This window comes from Schistocerca serialis, chromosome 8 (genome assembly GCF_023864345.2).
Source record: "Schistocerca serialis cubense isolate TAMUIC-IGC-003099 chromosome 8, iqSchSeri2.2, whole genome shotgun sequence".
NCBI lineage: Eukaryota > Metazoa > Arthropoda > Insecta > Orthoptera > Acrididae > Schistocerca > Schistocerca serialis.
This window is the reverse complement of record NC_064645.1, coordinates 452,690,686-452,704,084: the sequence shown is the minus strand read 5'-3', so window position 1 is coordinate 452,704,084 and position 13,399 is coordinate 452,690,686. Positions and strand designations below refer to the sequence as shown.

Below are 13,399 nucleotides of genomic sequence, written 5' to 3'. Positions count from 1 at the left end.
TCAAAATCTCCGCACACTTTTTCATGTCTTACAGACTGCCGGTCTTATGTGTAATCTTCAGAAATCAAAATTTTTTTCTGGCATCTATCACGTACTTGGGGTTTCAACTCTCTCAGGATGGTAGTCGTCTGCTTCAGCAAACTGTCGCTGTGATCGATGCCCTTCCTTGCCCTACATCTGTTAAGGAACTGCAGGCCTTCTTGGGGAAAATAGCATACTATCACAAGTTTTTACCATCTGCTGCTTTGGTGGCTCAGCTGTTGCGTCGCCTGTTGCATAAAAACGTGCCTTTTCACTGGTCCATGTCATGCAATGCAGCTTTCCAGAAATTGAGGACTATGCTGAAACATGTCCCATGCCTGGCTACTTATCGACCTGGCCAACATCTTGTTCTTGCCACGGACGCCTCTCAATACGGGGTCAGTGCAGTCCTTGCACACCGTTTTTCTGATGGTTCTGAACAACCCATTGCTTATGCCTCCAAAACTCTCACGGATGCCCAACAAAAGTATTTTCAAATTGGCCATTATTTATGCTCTTCATAAGTTTGGTGTTTTTCTCTGTGGATCCAAATTTCATCTTGTCATGGATCACAAACCACTTGTTTCCTTGTTTCATCCATCAACGTCACTTCCCAACAGGGCTGCACACCGCCTCCAGTGTTGGGCTCTTTACTTGTCTCGTTTCAATTTTGTGATTCATTTCTGGCCGATGGCTCAACACGCGAATGGCTGATGCACTGTCTCGCCTTCCCATGGGTCCTGATCTGGCATTTGGTAGGGATGAACTTTTGTGTTTCCACCTGGATGTTGCCAAGCAGCGGGTAGTGGACTGGTTCCCCATCACCGGCTGGTGGCTGCTAGGGTTCTGACCCTACCCTCTCCTGGGTTTTATGCAGTATTCAGAAGGGTTGGCCAGATCGTCCATCCGCTAAGACTTCTGATCCGTTGCGGAACTACTACACTTTGCGTTAGCGCCTCACGGCTAGGGATGGTGTTATCCTCCTTTCTACCGAAAATGCTTTGCTGCATGTTGTGGTACCTGCGTCTTTGTGTGCTTTGGTCTTGCACCTCTTTCACCAAGAGCACTGGGGTGTGTCTCGCACAAAATCTCTGGCGCGCTGTCATGTGTACTGGCCCGGCATCAACTCTGAAATCGCACACATGGTCACTGCCTGCGGCCCTTGTGCGTCACAGGCCGCTGCCCCAAAGCCATCTTTGTTACCGTGGCCTTCGCCTGAGAAGCCCTGGGAGCGTATTCATGCTGTCTTCGCGGGACATTTTTTAGGTACTTATTGGCTTCTCTTTACTCCTTTCATTGTCCGTTGCATGTCGCCTACCGCCGCGGCAGCCACCAATGCTCTAGCTCGCATTTTCTCTTTGGAAGGCCTTCCCTCTACTCTTGTTACTGATAATGGTCCGCAATTTGCCTCTTCCGATTTTGCGGATTTTTGTGCCTGTCACAGCATCATGCATGTCACGGTCACTCCGTTCCATCCACAGTCAAACCGTGAGGCTGAACGACTGGTCTGCCCATTTAAGGCTCAGATGAGGAAACTCCTGACTTCTTCTGCTGATGATGCGCTTCTCCAATTTCTGGCTTCTTACCATTTCACCCCCATGGGCGACCACAGCCCGGCTGAGCTCTTACATGGCTGACAGCCCCACACGCTATTTCATCTTGTGCGTCCTTCCACCTCATAGCCGCGGGTGCCTTCGCTTGGCCGGTTCACCGCCGACGACCTTGTATGGGTACGGGGATATGGCAGGCGGCCAAAATGGAGTCCTGGCCGCATCTTACGACACTGTGGCCAACGCCTGTATGAAATCCAGATGGACACAGGTGTTGTAGTGCGTCATTCGGACCAGCTTTGGCCTCGTGTGCCGGCAACGCCTGTTCCAGATGCCGCTACACCACCTTCGGCTCTACCTGATGCTCGGGATACTGAAATCTCTCATTACTCACAACGCAGTCCTCTCTCCATCATATCGGTGCCAGCACAAGAACTGACGCCACCAGGAGACGTGCCCATGCAGGAACCAGATGACTATCATCTGTCAGAGTAACTCTACTCGCCTCCTTCTTCTATGGATGCGTACACATCGCCCATGTCTCCTGTTATAACAACCGGACTTGCCGCGACGGGCAAACTGGTGCACAGGGCCCCAGCAGATTCGACCCCCACGTCTCCTGTTGTCTCGACCTGTTAACATCGGGGACACTTCCGTCCATACGGGAAGCCTCCTCCTCGAGACTTTATGGCCAGTCAAACAACACCTGTGGACATTAGCAATCTACAGGCCACCTCCATCAAGACCTGTGCAAAAAATTGAAAGGGGGGCTATTCCGCGCTGCGGCTCTCGCGCAGCAAGGTCGCCACCGCTACGCCACGTGCAGACAGCGGCCAATAGCCGCTTCCCATGGTGTCGTATATAGGGACCCGCTCTGCCCTAGTCCAGTCAGTCTGGTACTCGCTCTGGATTGCGTTTCTATCTCGGCGGTACTGCATTCTGGTCGTTGCTCGTTGTTGACATTGCCTGTCCCTGGTTCTGAGTGGATTTACTGTTGGTGTTTAGTGTTGTGGTTTCTACAAGCCTCCGTTGTTTATCTCTCCTTGTTGTGTCGGTCATAGTCTGTCGTGGTCGGTTGTTGTCGGTTGTCGTTGATCTGTCATGCGACTCGTCCTTGTGTTTACCCGGTGGTGCATGTTCCACCGCCGGCGGCTTCCCCGCCTGGCGGCTCCGATCCACAGCCCCAGGCGTTCCCGCAGTTGGTTTTGATTACAACAAAATCTTTCAGAAATCCCTCGCCTTGACATCACACTGTTACATTCTTTATTATCCAACATTAGCTCATCCTCGCCTCTTCTTATTATCACACACTTCTGACTTATGGCTTGTGGAGCTCCTCTTCCTTTTCTTTTGCTTTTTTTAAAATTATCCTTCAGGGTAATCAGTTCCTTCAGTAGTCTTATAAAGAGCCGTTGCGAGTAACAACATTATACCTAAATAAAGTAAAGACTTTCATCTGATTCATTATTCTTCTCCTGGCTTCTTACATAGCAGTAAATGTTACTTTTGACAACATGCTTATTACTTTTTCTGTCACACTGATTATTCTAGAATAATTATTTCTTTCATGCTAGCAGCCCACGGAATCTCTGAAAACCCCAGACTATTGCAAGTGCCTCTTTTCCTGTGACGTAATAATTTCATTCATGCTTATTCATCACACGGCTCACAAAGACAATGGGGCAGTGTAAACAGCTCTCATTGTTCAACTCTTCTGACACATCCTTTGACATGTTAAAATCCTGTTCAAAATTTGGACGAAATGGAATTGGCTCATACCCTAAGTCACGTTTTGTTTTGCAAAAAGTATTCTCTTTCTCCTTACCCCAATTGTTTTCTGTTTCAGTAGATCTAGTAATTTCAAATTAGTGAGCTTCATCCCTGGCGGGAAATGCGTAAAAAAAAGCCCAACCATTCCCAGAAAGGACTTCACCTGTTTCCTATTACTTGGGCTTTGACACAGGGCAGTGGCTTCTACTCATGCAGGATCAGGCTGATACCTGAACTGTAAATTATGTGACCCAAAAACTTAACTTCGTGGCTTCCAAAAAAGGATTTAGCTAACTTAATCATAATGCCTTTCTCCTTTGATCTTGGAACTTAATGTAGGAATATGCTCTTCCAAAGTATTAGTTATAACTAAGATATCGTCTACGTATATGATTAATTTTTGCAACTGTTGTGGTCCTCAGGCAAAATCTAGTGCTCTGATGACATTCACTGAAATATTCAGCCCAAAGGGGAACACCCTGAACTGATATGACCTGCCTTGGGACAAGAAAGCTGTGTGTTCTCTGGAATCTGGATGCAATTTCTTGTGCCAGTATCCTGGTCTGAAATCCATTGTGCTAATATATTTCATTCCAGAGAGCTTCGTAAGGATTTCTTCCATTGGAATAGGGTGGTCTCTTTCCATTTCGATAATACAAGTTAGTGCCTTCGCATCCGAAAGCATCTGAACTGTGATAGGACGTACTGCCGAACAAGAAAGCTGTGTGTTCCCTGGAATCTGGATGCAATTTCATGTGCCAGTAGCCTTCTTTGAGATCCATTGTGCTAATATATTTCATTTCAGAGAGCTTCGTAAGGATTTCTCCCATTGGAACAGGACAGTCTCTTTCCATTTCGATAATACAAGTTAGTGCCCTTTCATCCAAAAGCAATCATACATTACCTCCTGCTTTCTTTACCTCTAACAATGGATTGATAAGTGCACTACAGGTTCTCTCAATGATGCCTTGTTCAGCCATTTTCTCGACCTCTGTCGCAGCTGCCTTACTTAATTCCAAGGGTGTAGTATCTGTTGTTGTTGTTGTTTTTTTTTTTTTATTATTCTTAATTTTCAGTTTGAATATGTGTTCTTCTATAACCCCTGGTTTATCAGAGAAAACATTGTAGAAATCTAATTACAAAGATTTTGGCTCTTGCTTTTCTTCCACTAACAACAAACTGTTTTTATGTTCTCGTAGCTAATACATAGATGCTGAAACTATAACTTGTGCATTACGTATAATAGATTCTTCTACTTCTGATTCTATAAATCCAATGATCTGTCTTTTCTTATTATCTTGACATAGGGTCAAAAAATTCAGTACAGCCTTGTACTTATGAAGCCAATCTATTCTAGAAAGTAAGGATATATTAAACCAGGAACTACCAGGAAGGAGTGGGTAAACACTTCCTTGTTTGTAGAGAAGCTAAGGAAAACTTCTTTGCTTACAGTTTGACATTTTTGCCCTGTAACTCTGATGTAATGGGTAATGTATGACACCATCACTGTTTTCTTTTGACTTGATGTAATTTCTTTGCTAGAATGCTACTCTCACTTCCAGAATTGAGGATAATGTGTACATTGGTACCCCCTATGTTTCCTTTGACAGTAGACTTTCTGTATATATTTCTTACAATGGGCTTATTTTCATACAACAAACCTTCCTGCCAGCTTTTAGTACCAGCACATTCTACCAAATTTATAGCAACAACAGGCCTCACTTGTGTCAAATTTGGGTCTCCCGAAGGTTGGCACTCACCTTGGGACCCTGTTAGTGTTCTGAATTCACGATAATAGTGTCCCTTACTGGATGTCCATTTTCATTATGACTAAGTTCTTTTGCAGTCTACTCACTTTTGGATCCAGTCTGACTGTTTCCTTTGTGGATACTTCCCTGTTTTGCCTTTTCATTAAACAGTAGTGGCTACTATTTTCAATGTTTTTCCTTTAATCAAAATTTGAATCTTTGTTGAACTCCGCTTTATTCACCATAACCTGTCCATCTCCACTAGTTTTATTGAAAATGTCCAATTGCTCTAAATAGCTTAAAATAATACTAATTTTGACCATCATTTTCCTATCAACTTTTCCATTACATGTACCAGCATGCGACTAAGTGCACCTGAATTAGGCGACTCTTGCTTATGGTTTCATCCAGCAGCTTTCTCTTATTTAAATACCATTAAAAGTACTTTCTAAATCAACCCCCTTTTTTGTTGTAGGGACATGGATCTAGCAACTTGAGCATAAGCTTCTGCTACTCGCATGCTGACGAGGATTTATCCTTGTGCTGCTGTACAAAATCCGAGCACTCTTTAAAATGCTACTTACGCAATACTGCCCATTCGGCAGCTTCTGCCTCCAAATGTCCGGTCACAAATCGAATTTTCTTTCTGTAATCCCATTTAGGTGGCAAATCTCCCTGATAAATTTTCAATAATATTTTGGGTGTTGTTCCCCTCCTGGTTTAAAGATTGGGATCTGGCTAGACACATGGTTACTATTAGTCAAACTAAATTCCTCCCACCATTGACTAGGTGAACACAATTTGTCCTCTTTAGGTTGTTGTAAATGCAGCAAATTGATTTTGTTTGTTACTGTTTCTGTTGTTTCTATCATATAATTCAAACAATCAAAAATGCCTGTATTACTCCTCTTCTCTACATTGTTACTACTGTTTGTAGTATTGGGACTCTTCGGCATCACAATCTCTGAGATTTGTTTATGACATTTGTGCAAACCCATCTCTGTTCATTCTAACCTTTTGAACAATGCTGCTTTTTTATTCAGTGATCCTCACCACAGTATGAAAATTCTCTCCCTGTATTATTCCGTAGGAAACGGTTTTTAACTTTTGAGTCTCCCTGTGTTCTTCTTCTACAGGACGGGTAATTGTTGTGATGTCCCCACCAGGAAGTAGTAAGTGTCCCTCAGTATTAGTGTAAATATTGTTGATATATTCTACCAATTCATCACTTACTCAACTAGTTTACTTCTCTACCATATGATGGATTACTGCTTTATTTTTCTCAATTTCCTCCTGCACAAACTACTTCATCTTTCCTACCTGCTCCATCAAGTTTTTGATGTCTTGTTTCATTTTCAATTTCTCATCCCTAGATTCATGAATGTATTCTTTCAAAATAGAATATTTATTTGCAATGTGAGTGCTTAAACTGGTTAACTCAAATTGTGTTTTTGAACTCAAAGTCTCTATTTCCTGATTTGTTACTTGTATCCCTAAGGTCCAATTTTCCGTTTTCTGGGTTAGTACCCTTGCCCACAAACGCCTATCCTCTGCATCCACTACACTATCTTCCATCATGTTTTCTATTTATTTTAAAACTTGAAACTGTTATCTGTATTATATACAGATATCGTAATCGATCAGTCATATTGGCATAGCTTGTGTTCAATACAATACACTTTCAGTCTCTGTCAGTGTGAATTGAACTCATCGAACATGTCTTTATGTAAACTGGCTTGTAGTGTAGATAGCATCTCAGCACTCACTGCAGTTTCACCCGGTTGCCACCACCCAGTTGCAGTGTGCAGATCTCATCACCTGTGAAGTCAGGTCGCACCTACCACCAGGACGTGACAAGTTGATGTTGGCTTCTCCAGGCTGCTGCTACCTACAACTCTAAATGCTGCTAGTGAAAGCACATGACTGCCACTCCCTGCAAATGCTACGTCTCTTGGTCATTGCCTGCGACATCTACTGACCTGGCTGCCACCACCAGGATGTGACATTCATTTGTCAACAGCGCTCGATTACCCGCCATCACTGTATTTTGTAGTCATTGTTTGCTGGCCAAAAAGTCCCTTTCTCCTCTTATGATCTTTGCTTCTGCGAATCTCTGCTCATACTCACTGAATCGGTTGCCGTGTGCAGTGCCATGCCCCTTTCTGAATAGATTACAACACCAGCATGTTATATAGTAGTGAACACTTTTGATCATATTTGAAAATACTAAATATTGATCTTAACAGAATTCTCTTCCAGAGGGACACTATAACAAAAACTGGATTAACTAAAGGGATCATTTTGCGTAACTTTCAGCAAGTTCGGAAGTTGAGAGAGGTGAAGATTCAGTTTTGTGTGTGTCAGACATTCATAGAACTCCTTGGCTTTTGCACCAGTGGCCTAATATCTTTACTGGCAACTCTCAATATATTGATTGATGGTGCATTTTAATACTCGGTGACCTTCCAAAATTCATTAGTGAAATTCAGTCCTCAAATCAATCACCACATGACGACCTGAGACTAAAAAAAAATTCATACATGTCTTTATCATATTCCAGTATATCAATGTTCTTGATTGAAAAACATGTCAACTTTGACAGAAACCAATATATATTTTGACATCAGAAGTTGTACAGTGACACACATTTTCCTAGCATAAAGTTTAAACAAGATCTGATCTTAAACATGGCATTTTTCTGTTTTGAGTATAGCTCTCCATTATTACATAATATTTCAATGATTATTTTTGTTTATTAATTTGGTTTAAGTCAAAGGTGATAACACGTGCTGACAGGATCTTCTCTCACCTGACAGCCCTCATGTGGAGGGCAACAGCAGCCAGCTCATGGTTATTGGCATTGGCATCGAAGATGCTGCAGATTGGAAGTTATGGCACCTTTCTCCAATGTGAAACAGAATACAAATAAAACATTGAATATACAGTTCAAATAGTTTTAGATCCAACAACAATACTTAACACTAATAGTTTTCAGCATTGATCATCATATCGGTATAATATTGCCTCGCCTACCAACTGAGTGATAGGACATGGTGTAACTGTCTCGACCTTCATGTTGCACCACAACGTATGGCCATAAGAGAATGTTTAAAAACATGATGTCAAACATGTAGGTCTAAAATTTAAAAAAAGAAAATAACCACAGATACTATACACACTATTATAAAAATCAAATAAAATCACAAATAAATACGTACCAATAAAAGCCTCTGACACACAAATATAGGCTGGCCAACCACAAACAGCCTAAAAAACAAAGAAACCTCCATAATTGCCATCCATATTTCCCAAACCCAACCATCTCTCCCTAAACCGCCCCCTCCCAAATATTACCCGTGCTAAACCTACTACCCAAACAAAAATACAACAAAAAAATAACACGTCATACAACCTCCAAACCTCCCCCCCACATAAACCTTTTTGCCCACCCACCCCGAAAAATCTATTGAGCTAACAACCCTATGTTTGTACATTTTCCCAATAGCCCTCTACAAACTTTGAAATGGCCAAAGTTATCAGGGACACTCTTCCTCCAGCAGTACCCATCTAAATGAGGCTGCAAGGTGGAAGAGCACCTTCTTTCCCTCCCTGTCACAGATGCAACAACCCTCCTCAGTACCCTTTTTTTCTATTTGTACAAGCCCCAGTTCTCTAGTCCTTAAACTTGGTACTATGGTTGATCAGTAAATGCTCATACCCCTGTTCCCTAAATGCTTATAAGAACAAAATGCCCTGAAACTACCTATAATTGAACCCTCCTCAATAAGCTCCTCAAGTAATACCACCCATACCTGTGTCACAAAAGCCTGCCTTGGTAGCACAGAATTCAGTGGATGAATTATAGCAAAAATAATAAGTCATAAAAGCAATCTCACAAGCAATCTCTCTGGATAGACTGCCATACATTATCCTAGTGACAAAACCATGTATACTGGTCTTTGTTCCGAGGTGCAGCAACTGTTAATTTCATTTCACCTCCATATATGTGACACCTCATGTACTCAATGATGAGATCATATAGCTGAAGGAAATTAATAGTCATCTGTGTGTCATCCCACATTGCCAGATCAAGAGACCTACTTGTAAACTTGTCATATCCATAATGGACAAAATATTAAATCTCGAACCATAAGCACCATGTGCCACCACTAGTTTCAGACATACACATGAATTCATTAGCCACAACTTCCAACATAAAAATAAGTTACTAGTAAACTGGCACAAATTCTGCCAATATTAAATTCACACATGGAAATCATAACATCAAATGATTACTACAATACATAATAAACAACTTTGAAACATAAACATCCAACACTAGGGAGTGCCACTGCATGAATACGCTCTCTCTCTCTCTCTCTCTCTCTCTCTCTCTCTCACACACACACACACACACACACACCATCTGTTAATACAATCCGGTTCAAGTATGTCACAACACCATGACGTCACATGGCACATGCCACAGGTCAAAGTAGATTGCAAATTTTGATTGACCCATAATGACCTGGGAGGAAAGTCTTTTGTATTTGAAATAGTGATTTTATTATGGAGACACATACACACATGTGCACATACACACTCACGCAAACCCAACTTGCACACATGTCTGCAGTCTCAGAGATTTGAAACTACACTGTGAGCAGCAGCACCAGTGCATGATGGGGGTGGCGACTGGATGGGGGTAAGGAGGAGGCTGGGGCAAGGATGGGGAGGGATAGTACGGTGGGAATGGCAAACAGTGAAGTGTTTCAGGTTCGACGGAGGGCAGGAAGAGGAGGTGCGGAGGGGGGAGGGGTAAGTAGTGGAAAGGAGAGAAATAAAAATAATAAAAAGAAATTAAAAGACTGGGTGTGGCGGCGAAGTGACAGCTGTGTAGTGCTGGAATGGGAACAGGGAGGGGGCTGGATGGGTGAGGACAGTGACTAACGAAGGTTGAGGCCAGGAGGCTACTTACCCCCTCCCCCCTCCGCACCTTCTCTTCCTGCCCTCCGTCTAAACGGAAACACTTCACTGCCTACCTCTCCCACCATACTATCCCTCCCCACCTGAGCCTCATCCTTACCCCCATCCAGCCGCCACTCCCATCATGCACTTGTGCTGCTGCTCACAGTGTAGTTTCAGCTCTGTGAGACTGCAGACATGTGTGCAAGTTGCGTTTGCGTGAGTGTGCGTGTGTGTATGTGTGTCTACTGCTGACAAAGGCCTTAACGGCCGAAAGTGATGAGTGTGTGAATCTTTTTATTGTGCCTATCGCGACTCAGCATCTCCGCTATATGGTGAGTAGCAACTTTCCTTCTCTGATATTGTTACATTCCATCCTGGATTTTCCATTGTTTGATTTTATTGTGGGAGTAGTGAAATACATAGGTTTAGTTTCAGGAGAAATATACATTAGCATAGAATTTTCCACTTTGAAACCTAATACAAAAACGCCATAAGTCTATGTGAGGTAGGAATGTAGGTTCTAATAAAGTTGTGTTTACCTACACCTGTGCTCTATTCACTTCAGAAGGAACATAACATTTTCTTTATTTTATTTACAGGAGAGAAAATCATTCTGGATGTGTTGCCTCAGTGTCTTCATTATTTTCCATTATCTGCTGTCCATCATATCCATGGTGAAATATTATTCACCAGTCTTTCTCGAGGGGATGAAATCAGGCAGAGTTAGATAAGGTGAGTAAAATTGATGAGTAAGCCTTGTATCAAAACAAGGAAATGTTTTCATTACTTATGGTTCTTGTACATGTCCTTTTATATCAGTGAATATTAAGATGATGAAAATTCTAACAAATAAAAATTTAGAAAGGGAGCCATTCACCTGAGAATGATTGGTAGGTAGTATATAGACATCCATAATGTCTCATAGCTGTAGCTTTGTTCATTTTTGTAGTTGTAAGAACCTGTCTTCAAGGCACAAATAAAAGCTCATACATGCAACTGCAACAAAACCGAATGTTATGGGTGGTTGTAGAGACACTTGGATGACTGGTGGAAAGAGAAAAATAAAGTTTTTTTTTTTTTTGGGGTGGGGGGGTTGAAACGAATGATTGGAAACTGTAAGGAGAAAGAAGGAACGGATGGTGGCTACTGGTATAGTGGCAAAATGAGGATAAATTTTGTTAATAGTAACAAAACTGAGTGATGGTGATGTGGAGTGTGACACAGAGTAGAGAACATATCAGGAAAAACTGGTGTGCAGTGTCTGGACCAGAAAGGTGTGGGGTGAATAGTGAGAGGTACAGGAGTGGGAAGTACACAGCTAATAATGAGGATTAGTCAAGGCCTGGGCTATGGGGTTTGAGAGCATGAAAGAGTTGCTGCTAAGGAGAGAGGAGAGCGAGGGAAGATACAAAAAGGCAAAAGCAATTTATGCATCCATTCAAATCGTCAATGTTGTAACCTCAACAATTTGTTTTCAGAAACAAGAGTGGTCAAGTGTCTCCGTAACCAGTCACTTTATAGTTAGCTGGTTAGCTGTCATATCCATATAAAATTCTGCACAGTAGTTACAGCACAATTAGTTGTATCTTTGATGGGGTAAGGAGCACTTGAGACCAGACTTTATTATAAAAAACAGAAGATGGGTGCAAAATTGTTGACACTCTCGTGCCTCTAGTTCACATATTACCTGCTGGCTTCAGTCACATGCATTTCCGCTATTGTTTGTTTAACAATTTTCCTAATGTTTTGCTAGCACGAGTGGCTGGTATTTACAGAAGTTTTTCTTCCAGACAGATTGAAACGGAACCCACAGCTAAAGACTGTATGTACCTATTATGCTAACTTCTGAGGACTTTCTGTTGGTTCTTACTGCTGTGGCTACCCCCTTGCTACCTGCAAAGTTTCAAGGGAGCATGGAAGTCTAGGATCTGTATACCTTGAGCCTTTCTTCTTCCTTGTTGAAAATATTTTCATATATGAGAGTTTCTATGGCTGCCCTGAACAAGTGGATGTGGCAGCTCTTTTCTAGAGTGAGAACCACTTTGTTGGTAGATTTTATTGTGTGGTCAAACTCACACAGTGCATGCTCCATTGTGGCTGATTTCTCTACCTACCCCAACCTGCAATACCATTTGTGTCCAGGAATACTGATATTGATGAATCATCCGGTCATTCCAGATGTACACAATATTTGGTATAGTCCTTACTGTGTGAATGGTCGCTTTTGCCGTTGGTGATCTGAGACACACTTTTATATTCTCGGTCAGTTAGTAAGCAGTCTTTACACCATGTTTGTGCAATTCTGTGTGTCACTGTGGGGGTGTACGGCAGAAAGGCCGTGCCCAGCAATCCGTCTTATGACATGATACTTCACCAAGAGTTAGATTTTGTTTGGCTTCCTATAAAATATGCATTTCTGTAATGTTGCTGCCCTGTGGATAATTGGGGGCATTGAAATCACGTAGCAGGATGAAGTGGAGGTGTAACTAGTGTCATAGTTCTTCTCTTTCTTGATGGTATATATCTGTACCTGGTGGGATGCATAAGTTGCAAATCGTTACCAGGGTAAACAGTGGGATTCTAACCTTTTGAGCTTTGAACCTGGCGTCCAGTAGCACTTGTTAGCTAAAATGGATGACTGTAGCAATATGCAAACACCTCCTGAAGCCGTTTCGCATTATTACAATTATTACTAAAAATATGGTTGTTTCTGACTGTAGGCAGATGGTCTTCCAATAACAAATATTCCAGCATATGCTCTCTAGTGGTAATGGGTAGAAGGTAAAGAATTTTAATAGTCAAAATGGGCACAGTTGACCACCCAGTGCATCTGTCAGCTGGAACAGATGAGGACCTGCACGTAATGATGGGGCTGGAGACTGCATAGTGATCCCATGATGGCGGCTAGTGTGGTAGTAGGTCAATGTATGGTAGTAGGTCAGTGCTTCTGTGAGGCCCAAATTGTGCAAATATGAAACCACTATTATAACTGGACTGAAGAACAATACAGATTTATGTTCATGTAAAACTCCCCAGAGTCATTATTTGACACCTGACCATTTTCAAGCCAGTTCCTTTGTTCTGGATAATTAAGTTTTCTGCTGTTGCAAATGTAGTATTAAGTAGCTTCTTCTAAGTTTTTTGGTGTGTTTTTCCTGTTCTACAGTTTTATATGGAACAACTCTGTTGCCATTCTTTGTTGGTTCACAGTATCATTGCATATTGAGTTCGGTTGGTATCCAAATGATTGGGCATTTGATTTCAAGGATATTGTTCTGTAGGACACATACCACAAGTGAGCTGCTTCCAAAGTATGCTTCTGCTCTGCAGAATGTGTTCAAA

At 42.1% G+C, this 13,399-nt stretch overlaps 1 protein-coding gene across 1 annotated transcript in view; it reads left to right on the top strand.

The window, feature by feature from the left end:
* Positions 1-13,399, top strand: part of LOC126416633 (uncharacterized) — a 276,018-nt gene that overhangs the window by 10,297 nt on the left and 252,322 nt on the right. Inside the window, exon 3 of the mRNA XM_050084398.1 lies at positions 10,657-10,789. The gene's annotated coding sequence lies outside the window, so the exon portion shown is untranslated. The remainder of the gene's footprint in view (positions 1-10,656; positions 10,790-13,399) is intronic.